We start from the raw sequence: 18,559 nt of genomic DNA, 5'->3' as shown, positions 1-18,559 counted from the left end.
ACACCGTCGTTAACCATCCGCCATTGCAATAGATTAGCTTTCTGTAAGAGGGGGGGGGGAAGACTTTTAAAAACAATCAACACATGGGAAGGGCGAATGTCTACAAAGAAATAAGGTCATGTCCCTTCTATGCAGCTACGTCAGTGATCCAGTGAACTGGGCGAGAGCAAGTTGAGAGCTACAATGTATGTGACAACATGCACACAGGATGACTGACAAACACACACACACACAAACAGGCACTACAACGTGTGACCAAAAAAACCTCTCCTAAGTTACGGTCAATGTGACACGGCTAGAGTGACCCAGGTCCGCTTCCCGCTTTATCCCCAAGGCATTTTAGAAAATACGAGACCAGATAATACCGCTTCATATTCCGTTGGAGAAGAACATTTGAATGACAGTGGTGGCAATACAAAAGGTTACATAACCTGGGATGCGAACACAAAAGGAAAAAAAATGTGGAGAGGTCAAGGGCAGCTCTGGTCAAATAGAGAAAACTTAAGAGTGCAACATGCACATATAGGGGTACAACTGGAGACGACTGCCCTGCAGCGAGGTGGCCACTGAATCCAGCGATTGGCTAGTGCACAACAGATTCGTATCCAACGTTTGTCTAAAAGGATTTTTGGAAAGCAAAACACCTGAGGGTGGCACTAGGAAGAGAGAATTTCAACTCGCTGGTAACGGTAGTTGCAGCATGTACATGTACCTAGCTTATCCCTGGAAGTTGGATTTAAAACAAGAAAAACAAAACAAAAAAGACTTGACATGGTTCTCAGCATCAGAGTTCATTGCACTTGGCGAGGATAAAAAGTTGCAAGCATGTCGCAGTTTAAGAAGATGCTGTTCAAGGCATTCGGTATGGGCAGTTCGAGGTCGGAGAAAATTGCATTCGCTAAGATGTTACGAATAGGCTTCTACTAAATAACTCTTCAGTCATCAAAGAGAGGAAACAAAATCACATCCTGACAGATTAAAGGGAGGCGGTTCTCAAAAGGTACATTTTCTTGTAAATCATAATACTGTATGGAGTTTGGAAGATCCGCTTGTAAATAACTAGTCACAAAAACAAAATTGAGTAGGCCTATATTCAAAACTCGAAAATCTCATATACAGTAACGTGATTATAAATGCAGTATTTGCAAGTTACTTTTATGTCGTAATTATTCATTTTAAAGTACTTAGAAGAGTCATTTGTTACCAATAACAACATATACAAATCTATACAGATCTAGCTAATCAAAGGGGGCATAGAAATAAGTAAGTTTTATTTCCCTTTAATATCTGCTTCGGGGATCAGCTGTACTTTGTGTGGTTGATTTGAATATTGTCACTGCTAATGTATTCAATATCTGGATAATTTGTCATTACATGTGAAGTATTCTTAGTGCCCGTTTTGTTCTCCAAGGCAAACTTGTGTCACTTAATTATACAGAAAATGTATTCTAGCTCGGGACTGCAAGTCTGTATAAATTTTATTTCAAGATTCGCATGAGTGTTAGTAACACTAGATCCAGATCTGGAATCCGCACGACGTGAAAGCACACGACGTGACAGACACGTGGACGCACACAACTTCCTAGTTGAATATGAACAGTCTGTCCAGCTGGCAGTCCCGACAGATTGTGGAGGCACACAAGCAACAGAGACCTCGCTCAAAGTCTCGTGAAGTATCGCTGAAGCCACGAACACGAGCAGAAAGAAGATCTTCCTGGCTTGAGTGTCCAGGCTACTAGCTTGTCCATCCATCACCACCAGGTCGTTTGTGGTGCCCCATTGCGACAGATCCAATACCGCCATAGGGCAAGACAGGCAAAGGGAAGGGGGGGGGAGAGATATTATGGGCAACTTTCACCATGGGGCATTAAGAGTATCGGCCATATCGATAATTATTTCAAGTTAAAAACGAGTATCGGGAATCAAAAAAAAAAAAAAAAAAAATAACCCAGGGGAAGGGAGTGGCAGATGACTTTGTTTTTTTTTTTCAAGGAGAAACTTCTAGGACGAGGAGAAAGGGAGGGCTAGAGGACAATAAAAATGAAAGCGAATCTAAAATATCATATCTCATTTTGAAACTCGAGTTTTTGATATATTTCACTTTTTTCCCTTATTTTAACAACAGGTGTTCGATGTTTTTAGCGTATTAACTGTCACCAGTATATCGAAATGTTTTATTTGTGGCACTGTCCAACCGTCATTCATTATTGACGCCGTTGGCCTATTTATTCGAGTTACTGTACACCTTTTCTGTTTTGTATTTGACATGTGCATCACACTAATCCAAAATTTTAATAAATTCGAAACACACTTATCGTATTTTTTTTTTGTAATTATAGTCCTATGATATTTACACAAGTAGGTCAGATTCAGAATAAATTCTATCTATAAAATATCAAATGTAGTTAAATGATAATGTAAAATATTAATTTACTCTTTATTAAGACAAAAAAAAAATGTTTTAAATTTCGGTAAAGAAATAAAGACGTCTCTAAAGTTGCTATCAATTAAAAATAATAAAAAAAAAAGCAGGAGTCAGAAGCGGCCCACAATTAACTGAAAGGCAAATTGCAAAAAAAAAAAACAACAAAAAGTGTTGACAACCCTCTAGGCGTTGTCCGGGACAATGCGGAGAGGACTGTTAGAGAATGCTGGCTCTCCAAAGCAACACACGACGCATGACGGACACAGTAAGGAAGTCCAGCTGTTTCTATTCCATTGCTACTTCTAATGTGCAAGAGTCCTTGACAACGAAAGGAAGTTAGAAGGAAACGATCCCTAAAATACTCATGTTTACACCCAGAGTAGCTATACCTAAACTAAAAGTGTACGGCTGTTCGTATTGCAGAGAACATATTTTGAGAAAAAAAATATACAAATGGCATTTAAAAAATGCTTACATTAAAACGTACAGCGTAAGTTAGCAACAACAAAAACAGTTGACTGTATAGGCTTACCTCCCCATAGTTCACTAATATTACGACAGGTTTATCGTTCGACACCAATAAATACATCACTAGCAAAAATCTTTTTACTACACAAATTGATCACTCACAAACTTCCCCAGACTGATCTGTTTTGTCGGCATGATTAAAAACGCCTTTAATTGAAAAAAAAAAAGATAAAGATTTATTCTTAAAAAGAAAATGAAAAAGACAAAATGAAACAAGAATTTGCTGCTTCCGTGTCTTGTGGGCAAGTTTCGCATTAAAACGTGAGTCTGGAGCAAATGTTTTTTTCTAGAAACAATAGACTGTTTATGCCTGTAGTAGTAGACAACAGCCTCTATACTGGAGTCATGTATCGAGCTATGCAGAGTCTATGCAGAGTGTATCAGATTTCGTCATTTGTATGCAATTTGAATTTGAAATAATGTCTAATTTTCTTACAATACATGTACAAATATCGGGGGAAATTTCGGTTTTAAATTCAATAAAATTCAATGCGAAAAAAAATTATTTAGAAACGTAGAGACATTTGCTTGCATTCTAATCTTTGGGAATAGCTGAACAAAAGTTAGAACCGTTGAAAGTTGTTGTTTTTTTCTCTTCTAAAGTCCTCGCGCAAGCGTTCAGTCCAAGATGCAACGTGTGAAACCTACACCTTTGTTAATGAGTCTGCGATGCCTCCACGGAAAGATGGTATGTAGACGCAGAAAAACTATTTCAGATAAATGTTGTCTTTTTTTTTTTACCCCGAGGCTTCACAGGCCGAGGCTGCGCCGACTTGATATTGCAGTAGAGTGTCGTCCTGTAATTACAAGCAGCACATCATGAAACGAATCTCTCAGTCTCAGACTATTTCTTTCTTTTTTTGTCCTTCAATCGATGACCCCTGGGCTATTCAATTGAAAGTCTACCGTCGTGCCGAATAGATCTATAAGATGGAACCGTTTACCAATGTAATTAGAAGGAGAGAGAGGGGGAGGGACTTTGGCTCCTGGGTATTGAGGATGGGAGGAGAGGAGGGGGAGGAGGAGGAGGAGTCATAAGGGGAACCCATTTTACTTTTTATTTTGGACAGACCTGTGTCTACAGCTTGTGGTAAGCTGGTGTCAGAGATTGTTTGTCTTGGAGACATGCTGAGAATGGAAGCGAGGGTAAAAAATCAATTTGTGATCAGAACTCTTGTCAAAATGTCACTCTGTACTATCACGTTTACTGTCGCCGAGTTGATGGGCCGGTTGTAATATAACAAAAAAAGAACGTATCCGATCTTAGAGAGAATCTACTTTACATGTGGGGGCAGAAAGGCCGGTCGAGCGTTCGCATTCCGAATGCACGGTTTCGGGTCGAGTCGGCGCAGAAAAAAAAGAATTATTTATTTATAAATAAAAAAAGAGAGTGATTTTTCCTTTCTTCTCGTCCAAACTCTTGAGGGAAGAAGAGAATTATATATAAAGATATAGATAGATAGATTAAAATAATTAATTAATATTATTATTTCAACACAAACTAACAGTCATTCTATGGCGCTGTCAAGAATCTCTCAAGACGCAGATTTGTTAAAGGGAAATATAAGCCATTGTACTTTCATTAACAGTGTCTGGTGATAAACTTTCTAATAAAGTCTGCAGCAGTAGCGAGATTTGAAAGGGTAATAAGAAACTTCTTAGGAATGAATGTCCAGGGCCTCCAAGATATCTGCGAGGTCAGTTGTTACCCACCTTTCGGCTAATATCACAATTGGGAAAGCTGCAATTTTCTTCTTGGCCTTGGTCGTCTCTTTATTTTGAGCAGAAGGGCTGAAGTCTGGAACGTATTTCGTTGACCATGAGCTGAGTTAAGAGAGGCGGTTGGTCGTTGTGCAGACCACATAACATTTAACACCAAAGTTAATCACTGGTGCGCACTATATTGACCATTGTGGGTTTCCAAGTACTAAACCTCCGTGATGAGATTATTGTGGCACTAGTATCTGCCAGTGTTCTGTAGAGTTTGCCAGCCCCCGCAAGATCCCGGCATGCACGTTCTATCGTTAAGACCAGTCGTACCATAGAAATCATTTCTGAGCACCCTGCACTCGTTGAAGACTGTCTCATCTTCCAGGTAGCAGGGTCGACATCCGGGATTGTGGCTCTCTCGAACCCTCGTGTCCCGAGCGAAAAAGGGGCCAAAATTGCTTGATCCTTTCTGTCCCACCACTTTCTGTTGGGGCGTGTCAGCCTTCACGTCCCATGCCAGAATTGAAAACCAATGACCTTCAGAGCGGTGGCCAATTGCTCTACCACTTTGGAAAACAGGTCCGCTATAAGTACAGTATAATAGCTTCTGATTCAAATTGTGGTGCAGGACATTACGAGGCCACAACGGCCCAGCAGACATTCTGTCCATCCAATCTTGTCAGTAAGACATATAACGTGTACACACACACACACACGCGCGCGAGCACACACACATATAAATGATAACAGATCTCGTAGTAAAGTAGAAATTGATTTTTTTTTTTGGGGGGGGGGAACTAACCAACGGAGAACGACTGTCACGTTGACCAAATGAGGCACATGGAAGGTAAAAAAAAAAGTGTTCCGAAAGATGTCTGCTTGAGATAATTGAGGGTTTAAATCTAACCGTAAGGAATTGCCGACCTAGAAAACATCATATCAACATCAGCTACATACTAAAGAGTATTGGAAAAAGATCACGATACCTTTTTTTACAAAGCTTTTATCAACTCAATCTGTCTGTCTGTCTGGTGAAAAGTGTGTATACGTTATTTCTCGCACACCCATTCTCTGATCAAGCTGAAACTTCGCACAATTATTTATTGACATAGACAAGACATGAATCAATAAAAAAAAAAGTAACCAATAAGACAATTAATTACTGGTAATTCATTATTTTGTTTAATAGCAACAAAGGAAACTAATACTTCAGTATTTTAATATATGGCTAATTTGTTGGATTTAGTCCCCTTAAATAATTGGTAGCGTTTCAGATAATTGAACACAAGACAAATATGTGTCTCAAAATATACAAAAACAATGTCTCAAAATAAATAAAAATGTTTATAGTGCCGCCACGCTAACAAATTATATGTTATGTATGTGGCTTTTTTTTTGCACGGCACCAGAGAACGTGGACATTGTATTCTTACTCATTAATAATCATAACAAAATATCATACATCTAACATGCGGGACATATAGACACCAGCGCTAGAACGACTCGAGATTATAACATACGGAATAACTCTAGGCCTACGTGAAATGAAAAACACAATGTGTCGTATGTGTAGGCCGATCTAACACAATACGATGCTTGAATACAGCGAGAAGACATAATGCATATTGCAAAGACAAATATCCCCCACGTGAAGAGAAATATCTACATATCGTTCCTTGGCTGTAATAGGATGTTACACAAAAAAAAAATGCAGTTGATGTATATGCACGTGTATCCATGTTTGGACAGGTCCTCTCTGCCATGGCATTACGTCCACGGGCGGCAACAAAGCCTTTAATTTGTTCAATTAAGCAGGAGGGGAGGGAAAGGGCTTGATACATCAAAGCTAATGACCCTCTTTCCTCCTCGTGGACCAATATGATCTCCAGGTGAAAGGTAGCAGGAAAACATGCAACATCCACATTTTTTTTTTAAAAAAAAAACGTCTTTAGAAACCATCGCAAGTTCAGATTTTGGGCTATCTGAACGCACCACGCACACACGCAAGAACACTGGACACTATGTACTGTCCGACAAGAGGCCAGAACTTGTTCGTGGCGTGTTTTTTTTTTTTTTTTTTTTGTCCACCACGTCCTGGGAGATAAAGTATTTCATTAAAGACGGGCGCTTCATCTCCCGAGCTGTGCCGAGCAAATCATCTTTGACAAGCCATTGTCTTCATGGAGGGGGACACCAGCGCCCTCTAGACTGTGATCTTCTCGATACATTCTGATTGGATTAGCCGCACGGGGAGGGGGAGAGGTCAAGATGACCCTTCACTTCACAAACGCAAATCAGCGTCCACGTTCACTCACCTCCATCTTTTGCTCTCTCTCTCTCTCTCTCCCCCCATCCCTCCACATTTTCACACACATGAGCCTTTAACCTAAAACGCCCTTCTTTCGCCTCCCCCCCCCTCCCGCATTTCCTCCACTTCCATATGATCCCCTAGGTAAAGAAACAAGTTAAGCTAATAATGGACATTGTGATTAAAAGAATGGAGTTTGGAAGTCTTGAGTTTGTCCGGTGTGATGAAAGCATGGCGAGGTGGGGGGGGGGGGGGGGGGGGGAGAACGATTTATTTCACACTAGTATTGAAAAAAAAAAAAAAAACTAGGCGGACGGGAGGTGAATCTGAAATAGAGGAGAGGAAAGGGCGCTTTCTATAGAGAGGGTAGGTGAAGGGTGCCAGTATGTGTGTGTGGGGTATGTTTGCATATGAGAGACAGAGAGAGACAGAGAAAGGGGGGGGGGCAAAGATTCATGATGAAGAAGACAGAAAACGACATGAGGTAAGAATGAGAGAAAAAAAAGTGGCGAAATAGAATTGAGGACCGGGGGGCGCGGGAGCTGTGACAGAAAGGGGGGCATCTAGTGGCGTGAAGAAGATTGGAGGATTACCCAAGCAAAAATAAAAAAAAAAATATATAAATAAACGTATGAGGTAATACAAGGAAAAAAAAAGGGTTCTTGGACCAATGAACAGAGAGCTGTGATTGGTTACATCCAGGAGTGGGCGGTGATAGGGAGGTAGATCTCCCCAAAGGAAGATGGATTGTTTCAATGAGAGAGGCGAGCGCCCTAAGATGTAATCATCAAAAAAAAAAAAAAGAGAGAGAGACGGGAGGGATATAAACTCCATAGATATACATTATGTATATAAGTCTTGAGCTGTATTCGCAAGCATGCATTTATGGATGAATATAGAGTTTTAAAACGTGAACTCTTGCATAGGTCTATGTCCTGGTGTGTGTGTGTGTGTGTGTGGCGTGTGTGTGTGTTTGTTACTTGTATATCAATATAGTTTATGATCTATCTGTACATGCCTTTATAGCATGCAAGGGCGCATGCGCGCTCACGCTGTATGCATGCTGATAGGTGTCGGCAGTAAGTGACGATGTGAGTCTATTGTGTGTGTGTGTGAGAGAGAGAGAGAGAGACAGAGAAAGGGCCCGGGGGGGGGGGGGAGAAAGAGCTGTGGGGTATTGGGGGGGGGAGAGAATAAACTGATAAAACTGTTCAAGAAGATATGTCACAGTGTCATGTCATTACAATAGAAGCACATCGAATGCTTTGCAAAGGTGGGTTTGTTTGTTTTTCCTCTTTAATGTAGACTATGTTGAAAGTGTTAAAGATACAATCTCTATAAGATAATATGAGAACTTAAAGGTGTCACATTGACATTGTATACAATTTAAAACGTATAATCTATAAGCATGTATACAGCCAGTGCTCAGGTGTTTTACAATCCTAAATTTAAAACAAATTAATATATTTAAAAATACTTTTTAAAAAACAAATCTTATAAGCGTACTTGTATCAATTAGTTTGGATCAGTCATGTAAATAGATTTGTAGTAGATCTAGACTAACTATAAAAAAACATTTACTAAAAAATAAAATTTAAAAAAAAAAGGGGGGTGGGTAGAACGACCTGAATTCAAACTCATGTCTCAAGCCTCCTCAGGCTTCTCGATCCAACACGGTAACCACTCTGCTAGTGGAGAACTTATGAAAATGGAAAATTGTATAGTTATCTATTTATTGATTCTTGTGTTGTCTGGTAAAGGAATTAATTGTGCAAAATTTCAGCTTGATCAGAGATTGGGTGTGGGAGAAATAAGGTATACAAACTTTTTACAAGACAGACAGAGTGAGTTGATATAAGCTTTGTAAAAAAATAAAACATTATTTAATAAAGGCGATAGTTAAATACAATTAAGTAGACATACAATTAAACAGCTTAAAGACAAAAGGGTGGAATTTTTTGTTTCTTCTTGCAATTCAATGTCCAAAATGAAGGTATGGAGAAGAACTAAAGAAATTCAAGAAAATATTTCTACAGCCTGTGGTTTCAAGAATGTTACAATTAATGAATAATAAGTATATAGTCTAAGCATTTAGATCATGTGACGTTACTTCCATTATCTGATAGGTTAACTATTTGAAGGTGGGTGGAGTCAAACGAGATCATAAAATGTCGCGAATTTTCCCTCTCTTGGACATTTTCGCCATCAATATTCCATTTCAAACAGTCAATGTCGTTGTCTAAAAAAAGATCACGCGCCAACTGGGAAACAAAATGTGTGCTATAAGAGAAGAAGCTTAAAACAATTTGATTTTACAAGAGCTAAACAAAAAGTTTGTACAAATTACCCTATATCTTAAAAAAACAAACAATAGCTAATTAGCACTTCTTCTTATTCATTCACCAGACCGGATACATTAAGCTAAGCTATTTATAGCTATCCTCCATAGATGAAATCGTGTACTAGAGTGAAGGCTCTTGTCATGTGACCATTATTTATCTTTGGTTGGTTTCTTCTTGCTGTTCTACAAACATGCTATCAGCCTCTACAATTCAAAAGCTATACAGACCTAATCATTTCTATGGGAAAAAAAAACAAAAACGCATCAAACCGAGAGGTTGAATGACATTTGAAATGACATGTCATTAGTCGCAGGACATTGACAAAACAGATGTAAGAAGGAAACATGCAGCCCCCTCCCCAAATTAACATTACACCACACATCACAGCAGTCTAACACACACACATACACACACACCACTAGCTCTTACTCTCTGGATCTCATTTTATCTACCACGAACGGGGGGGGGGGGGGTTCATTGATAAATTGGGCAGGACGTGAAATTTGATTGGTTCTTTTTTGGATGTCGCGTTGATTGAATTATCCGAGACTTGTAGATTATTCGAACGGCGTTAGACATTTAGGAGCTGGCTGAGCGGACGGTGTGTGTGTGGGGGTGGGGGGGGCGCATAGACTGGACGTACCCGAGCAGTGTCAGGGCATTCAGAGATATAGATTTGGGCACATTATGTTTGTTCTCTGTCATCAAATAGATGTTGATGGATCACTCCTAATGGCCCTCCAGCAGACACAATTCTTTAAGACAGGAAACAAAATGTTTGCGGGGAAAAGGGGATTTAAAAAAAGATGTTTAAAAAGACGTCAGAACTTCAAAAGAAAAAAAAACTCACACATTGACAACACCTACTAAGGCAATAACATGAAACATAACACACACTATAGTATACAGCACCCTAACACACACTATAGTAAAGAGTACCCTAACACACACTATAGTATACAGCACCCTAACACAAACTTTAGTGCACAGTACCCTAACACACACTATAGTATACAGTACCCTAACACAAACTATAGTATACAGCACCCTAACACACACTATAGTATACAGCACCCTAACACAAACTTTAGTGCACAGTACCCTAACACACACTATAGTATACAGCACCTTAACACACACTATAGTATACAGCACCCTAGCACAAACTATAGCACACAGCACCCTAACACACACTATAGTATACAGCACCCTAACACAAACTATAGCACACAGCACCCTAACACAAACTATAGCACACAGCACCCTAACACAAACTATAGCACACAGCACCCTAACACACACTATAGTACACGGTGTAACCCATACTAAACCAACAGCACATATTTTTTATAAGTTTTTCAAGTTCAACTAAACGATGTCAAGGTCCCTCAAGTGAGCTCCACAGTTGTCAACTAAAAAAGAATAAATTGAGTTGTTAGTTTTAACAATATCATCTATGCACGGCAGTTGGTCCTCATATCAAATCACCTTTATAAGCGATAGTTAGTCGCCCATTTGTTTTTTTAATAAGTTATATTGTAAGTCCTAGAGACTCTAAGAGAGAGAGTCTATTGTTATATATAAGGAAGAGCTCAGAGCAGTGTTTCCCAAACTGTGTTCCGAGGAACCCTAGAGTTCCGCCATTCATGAATAGGTAGTCCACCCATCTCTCTATTAAAAAAAAAAAAAAGCATAAGTGTTCCTCTAAATAGTCAGAATTGGGATGGGTGTTCCCTGGAGGGAATTAGAAGATTTGATTCTGCAATGCTAAAACGTCCACCCACACTTACACACACCCACACGTACACACATGACAGCTTATTAACACTTCCTGTATTCTGTACACCGGATACACCAAAATGCTTGCTATTTATATCGTTTGTCCGCCATGTATGAACATCTCCAATAATTCATACTATTAAACAAACTAAATTTAAACACACACACACACACACTATAATTTAAAAGACTTATTAAACAAACTAAATAAAACACACACACACACACGCACTATAATTTAAAAGACTCATTAAACAAACTAAATTTAAACACACACACACACTATAGTTGAAAAGACTTATTAAACGAACATTAAAACATCCACATATTAAGAACAGAGTTTGTTTTTGTTTTTTTTTTTGTTTCTGAACATCTTGGATTGCAGTTGTAAAACAAACATGGATACGGGCCCAGGTTCAACCCCAGGGGCCGTGGCCAGAACGAAGAGTTCGCTATGCAGACACAACCGAGTGAACAGTGAGACAAACGTGACAGCTTTTTTTAAAGACTTTTAAAAGGATAATCTCCCGCAGGGGCGGCGCATGTGAAAGCAATTCATTTCTGTAACAACGACATTTAAATGGTGGGAGGGTACATTTTGGTTCAAACTATGGTTAACAGCTACAGAAATTAGACTTTATTTAAATGGTTTAAGTTAAGAATTTATACACCTAGGATTAGCGCGGGTCCTATGAAAGTGCGGGGCCCACTGCGGACGCACAGGTTGCAGTGGACTAAGGCCGGCCCTGCAAAATAGCGGTCGAATAGTTAACATTTATTTCACTAAAAATATAATACAACAATATCGGTTTAGTAGGTACTAGTGGTCTAGGGCTATAAACCAGCGACTGACCATCAAAAATTGTTTTTATTAGAAAATAAAGGATTGAATTAACAGAGTGTGAATGATAATTCAAAAGAATAATAAAAAAAAAACCGAGCATACGTGTGTAGAAGCCCCACCTGTACTAACTAGGCAGTGGCCTAGTCAAAGTAAGATGTAATATTATAATGGTCGAACACAGGGGAAAAACCTAATCATCCTCATCTATAACGCAAAGGCTCACTTTTCTGCAATGCCAGTGCATTAGTTATAAATAAGGTAGAATCGCCTCGAGAGATAGAGTAACCAGAGCAATATCTCCCTCCCCTTTCGAATGTATGTGTGTGTGTGTGTGTGTGTGTGTCTGTGCTCAGGGAGACACTGATTTCCACTTTTAATCACAATTGACTTACAGTCCGACCACCGGTGATCTAGTTCTTATGGCTGGTGCGCTCGGGGGAGTCCCCCTCTCCCCCACCCCCCGGAGGAAGTAACGCTAGAGCGGCAGCGGCGTGTACTATTTCCCTTTAATTTCTGTGATTAATTCACTTTAATTATATGACTGGTGGGCATTTGTAGATGTCGTGACGTCACAATATCCACATTCTGGTCACATGATCGGGCCGGCGCGGTGTCGTGTTTCCGTTGAGAAGTTGGGACTGGGGGAAGGAATGGGAAGACAAATGAAGACATCCCGAGGACCAGGTCGAGGGGGGGGGGGGAACGAGACTCACGACGACGTTTGTAATGATGATGAAAAGCCTACAAGCTAACTTGGAGGTAGACATAGGAAGAAAATGATGTGCGAGTCGTGTGTGTGTCAGTGCGCGCATGGAAAAGGGTGTAGAGATGTAGACATTAGAGACAAGGACTGCAGGACCTAAAGGTAAGAGATGTGTAGACATTAGATCTAGTAGAAAAAGAACAGACTTAGAGAAGACAAACTGAATGTTGTCTTACAACAGACACGCAAGTGCATGGAGAGACAGAAATGAGAGTTTACTAAAAAGGAATTAGATCGATCCAATAGTCCAAGACATGTGACTGAGGTGGGAAATGGCATAAAATAAAAAAGTTTGACTGAAAGTCACGTTGAAAGTAGACGAAAAAAAAGTAACATTAGGGAGAGAGCTTGAGAAAGTAAAAGGGAAAGTGTGTGTGAGAGAGAGAGAGAGAGAGAGCTGCACGTACCTGTAACGTAGATCTCCGCTGACCTAAAAGAGGCATCATTTCTTGATAGCTTTAGAACCAACCTGAAAGAAACGAAAAAAAACACAAAATTAGATTGACTGTAAGTCTGTTATGTTTACTTGTTGACCTGACTGTAAGTCTGTTATATTTACTTGTTGACCTGACTGTAAGTCTGTTATATTTACTTGTTGACCTGACTGTAAGTCTGTTATATTTACTTGTTGACCTGACTGTAAGTCTGTTATGTTTACTTGTTGACCTGACTGTAAGTCTGTTATATTTACTTGTTGACCTGACTGTAAGTCTGTTATATTTACTTGTTGACCTGACTGTAAGTCTGTTATATTTACTTGTTGACCTGACTGTAAGTCTGTTATATTTACTTGATAACCTGACTGTAAGTCTGTTATATTTACTTGTTGACCTGACTGTAAGTCTGTTATATTTACTTGTTGACCTGACTGTAAGTCTGTTATATTTACTTGTTGACCTGACTGTAAGTCTGTTATATTTACTTGTTGACCTGACTGTAAGTCTGTTATGTTTACTTGTTGACCTGACTGTAAGTCTGTTATGTTTACTTGTGAACCTGACTGTAAGTCTGTTATATTTACTTGTTGACCTGACTGTAAGTCTGTTATGTTTACTTGTTGACCTGACTGTAAGTCTGTTATATTTACTTGTTGACCTGACTGTAAATCTGTTATATTTACTTTCTGACCTGGCTGTATGTCTGTTATATTTACTTGTTGACCTGACTGTAAGTCTGTTATATTTACTTGTTGACCTGACTGTAAGTCTGTTAGGTTTACTTGTTGACCTGACTGTAAGTCTGTTATGTTTACTTGTTGACCTGACTGTAAGTCTGTTATATTTACTTGTTGACCTGACTGTAAGTCTGTTATGTTTACTTGTTGACCTGACTGTAAGTCTGTTATATTTACTTGTTGACCTGACTGTAAATCTGTTATATTTACTTTCTGACCTGGCTGTATGTCTGTTATATTTACTTGTTGACCTGACTGTAAGTCTGTTATATTTACTTGTTGACCTGACTGTAAGTCTGTTATATTTACTTGTTGACCTGACTGTAAGTCTGTTATATTTACTTGTTGACCTGACTGTAAGTCTGTTATATTTACTTGTTGACCTGACTGTAAGTCTGTTATATTTACTTGATGACCTGACTGTAAGTCTGTTATATTTACTTGATGACCTGACTGTAAGTCTGTTATATTTACTTGTTGACCTGACTGTAAGTCTGTTATATTTACTTGTTGATCTGACTGTAAGTCTGTTATATTTACTAGTTGACCTCAACAGTAAGACCTTGCAGTCCACGGCGCAGAGGTTGTATGAAGGAAGGGCATACGTTACTATATCCGAAGGTTACGAGGGTGTCATGCGGCCAGCACACCAATCAATCGCCTCAACATGCCTCGACAATTTATCATGTACCAATTAGAGAAGGCAGGACTAGAAGTCCAGAAAAGTGTCAAATTTAAATCTCCCAATTTTCACAGGGATTAGAGCTTGTTCCCTTTAAAACTAAGAAGTCGATGTTTTACCGCTGAGCCTACAGACCACTTTGTTCTACAGAGGATTTGGTTTAAATTTTTGACATTTTTATTTTTTTTTACTAATAAAACGCATCAGTAACGTGAAAGGTTTTGCTAGACAATGACCGCAAACAAGGATTTGAACCATGCTCTTTACCTAAATAATTTTCTTTATTTTCAGCCACCACGCGATAACGATATGTATTCTTGGTATATCAGCCTGGTCACTAGAAGCTAGACCAGGGGTCGGCAACCTGCGGCTCGCGAGCCACGTGCGGCTCTTTGGATGTTAAGCTGCGGCTCTTTAGTTCCATGCGCAAATATTATTTATTTTATCGAAGAAAAAAAAAATAAAAAAATTGTTCTGATTCGATTCTATCTCTCAGCCACTTGTACTCGCTTTTCAGCGCACCCCTCTCCATGTCTTGGACTGTAACATATTTGCAGGTGGAAGATATAAAATTTTCTTCTTCCTTATCACTTGATATAGATGAGTCTAACTACATAAAAGACACGGCACAAGTTGGCCTTTTGGTCAGATATATGTCTTCCCAAGGTCCAAAAAAATATCTTCTAGGATTGCTACCGCTCTCGTGACAACCTAGAGGAAAAGATAGAGCTAAGGACGTGCGAAAATACATTGAAGACAATAAAATCGATATAAATGAATCGTTTCAATAGCAACACTGATGGAGTCAGAAGTGTGACAGGAAAAAATTAAAGGGGCAACTACGATTCTTTGGCGCAAAATTAAACAATTTAACGAATTCTTAACGAAATGTTCGGAAGAAAAAGAAATCTTGTGGCTCTTTAGAAACATTGAATTTTTGGCTCTTTCCACTCAAAAGGTTGCCGACCCCTGAGCTAGACCACTTCCCCTCCTCTCTTGGGATAGCTGACCCGTTAATATCCAGCGCCTACTAGTTATGGCATTTTATAAGGTCTGCGGAGCATTGGATGGGGGTGGGGAGATTGCCCTTGAGGACATGCAAGGGACCTATGCCGCTGTCGTTAAACTCGAATGAGTAACTCGCGACACGCGCATCGAAAAAAATGCATCCACGTTCTAGGTACTCACCTAGCGGGGGGGGGGGGCTGTGCGTTAGTCACTGCACTTAATTCCCCCCCCCCTTTTTTTTTTCTTCTCATAATTCCAACTACACCACACACTGATGCAACATCACAACAGATGCTGACGGTGGAAAGAAAATAAGGTTTGACTTAATCTGAAAGAGTCAATAAGTAATTTGACATTTTCCATTGGGACATTTGCGTTCTGATTGCCTTGTTATTCATTCGATCTGCCTGGCAATAATGTCTATAAGCCCCTTCCCTCTAACATTCCACTACCACAACAGTAACCATCTGAATATGTAGGTGATGTCTGTCCGCGGAGCATTATAAATTCATAGCTACAACGCCAAACCAAAAGTTTGTTACTACTTTATAGTTTTTCATTGTTTTGCTTTACACGTTAAGTCAGTGACGCTAAACCTAACCCCTCGCTCTAATCTTCTTCTCTATTTTTTTAAAAATCCCACCACGTGACCTGCAATGTCTAGATTTTCTTTTTTTTTTTCCAGGCTATAAAGAAGCAAAGAAAAAAAAACACATTTCAAGTACATAAGACGAAAGTAAAATCTTGGATTACTTCCCTTTCAACCCCAAACGCACTAGAACCAGATCACCTATTTTATTTTATTTTTTTTCTCTTCCCGTGTGCCATAGGTCCTTCGAGGGATCACCGTGACCTGGGGCAGATGGGTACTATTGGTATCGATCTCAAAGTTGAATCGATAAAACCAACGCAGGATCGATATCTTATTCCTAGATAACTAAAAAAAAAAAGGGGGGGGGGAATGACCACGCCGATCAATAAGACATGGTTGGAAGGGAGGGGATAGGAAAGTGACGGGGGAGGAGATGGTGGGGAATGTCATAGTCGATATTTTAGTCTTTTAACAATGTACTACTGCGCGAGTATCGTACGAGCCCCCCACCCCCTCCTCCTTTTGTTGTTTTTTTTTTACTTCATGCAAACATGTGTGCTCATGGGAAGAATAAAAAAGGGGGGGGGTACTAAAATCACTTTTCAGTTGTGTGTGTGTGTGTGAGAGAGAGAGAGAGAGAGAGAGGGGAGGGAGGGAGAGAGAGGGAGAGGAAGCAATGAGCTGGACACATGTTGGTGTTTAGTCTTCAGAAAACAGTTATGACCCCCCACACACACACCACCGCCACCAAAAAAAATGTGTTTCGTAGGTGAGACCTGTGTTTGTGCGTGCCGTGTTATGTGCTGTGACTGAGCACTTCAGCGAGGGAGGGCCGAGAAAAAAAAACAAATTTGTCTGAGACATTAGTTGATATTCTTAATAGGAATTAGATACAGATAGAGCTAGATACATTAGAAAGGAAGGGGAATTAGAGAGAAAGGTATGAGAAACAGAGAGAGAGAGAGAGAGAAAGAGAGAGAGAGAGAGAGAGAAGGAAAGAGGGTAGGCAAAAGAGAAATTCAGATGAGGTGACTTGAAAGAGAGAAAAAAAAAGATAAGAAAAACAAGCAAAATTTGTTTGTTAAATCTTTAAAAAAAAAAACAAAAAAAAAACACATAGTTTATCAAGGCAAATAACACCGCGCTTAGGATTATATCTTCAAATAATGTAGAAGTTACTTCCCTTATTCGATTTAAAACATTAATTACCAATAATTAAATGACTAATTGGTTAATTATTTTTTTTTTATTAATTCGTGTTTTGTTAGGTAGAGTAAATAAGTTCAACTTATCCGATAATGGGTGTGGGAGAAATAATGTGTTCAATTATCTAAGAGGATGGGGGGGGGGGGGAGGGGGAGAGACAAAAAGAGAGCGTGGGAGAGAGGAGGTTTGAGCGGAAAAGAGAGATAGTATGCGTACCCGAAATAACAATACCAAAAAGTAACATGTTAGCTCAGTAGGTAACTACAGGTGAGGTGAAAATCAGAAAGAGAGAACGAAACAGTAACAAACACAAGGTAAGAAAGAGAGGCGAAATAGAGTGAATGCAGGAGTCTGTGAGAGAGAGAGAGAGAGAGAGAGAGAGGGAGAGGGGGTGAAAATGTCGCACACGTTCTGGACACTTACAAAAAAAAAACAACCCTCAGCCACCGTGACGTCACTGAGAGATAAAATGGTTACAGTCTGCTGAGCGTGTCCTCGGGAGATAGGTTGGAAAAGGGGGTGGGGGGCGAGGACGGGAGGGGTCGCGTAGGAAACAAGGCAAGCTTGACTTGATGTCTGGTCCTGAATGACCAGTGTCTGGAACTGGAACTGAGGCTAGTTGTAAACGCGGTCACAGCGTGCAAGCGCGTGACCTCGCTACATAACGGCCGTGGCTAACTCATTTGGTCTCAACTTTTCCTTATAGTAGGGCGGAACTCAACTTCTCATAGTAGGGAGGAACTCAACTTCTCTTAGTAGGGAGGAACTCAACTTCTCATAGTAGGGAGGAACTCAACTTCTCATAGTAGGGCGGAACTCAACTTCTCATTGTAGGGAGGAAATCACCTTTTTCTCATAGTAGGGCGGAACTCAACTTCTCATTGTAGGGCGGAACTAAACTTCTCATAGTAGGGCGGAACTCAACTTCTCATAGTAAGGCGGAACTCAACTTCTCATTGTAGGGAGGAAATCACCTTTTTCTCATAGTAGGGCGGAACTCTACTTCTCATTGTAGGGAGGAAATCACCTTTTTCTCATAGTAGGGCGGAACTCAACTTCTCATTGTAGGGCGGAACTCAACGTCTCATTGTAGGGCGGAACTCAACGTCTCATAGTAGGGCGGAACTCAACTTCTCATAGTAGGGCGGAACTCAACTTCTCATTGTAGGGAGGAACTCAACTTCTCGTCATAGTTGAA

General features: G+C 39.9%; 1 protein-coding gene across 8 annotated transcripts in view; it reads right to left on the bottom strand.

Annotated features, from left to right (window-relative positions):
• Positions 1–18,559, bottom strand: part of LOC106076382 (uncharacterized) — a 275,905-nt gene that overhangs the window by 111,757 nt on the left and 145,589 nt on the right. For all 8 annotated transcript variants that reach the window (XM_056017279.1, XM_056017282.1, XM_056017281.1 and 5 more), the window contains one exon: positions 13,107–13,168. The gene's annotated coding sequence lies outside the window, so the exon portion shown is untranslated. The remainder of the gene's footprint in view (positions 1–13,106; positions 13,169–18,559) is intronic.

This window comes from Biomphalaria glabrata, chromosome 18 (genome assembly GCF_947242115.1).
Source record: "Biomphalaria glabrata chromosome 18, xgBioGlab47.1, whole genome shotgun sequence".
Classification (NCBI taxonomy): Eukaryota; Metazoa; Mollusca; class Gastropoda; family Planorbidae; genus Biomphalaria; species Biomphalaria glabrata.
This window is presented reverse-complemented; position numbering and strand designations above follow the sequence as displayed.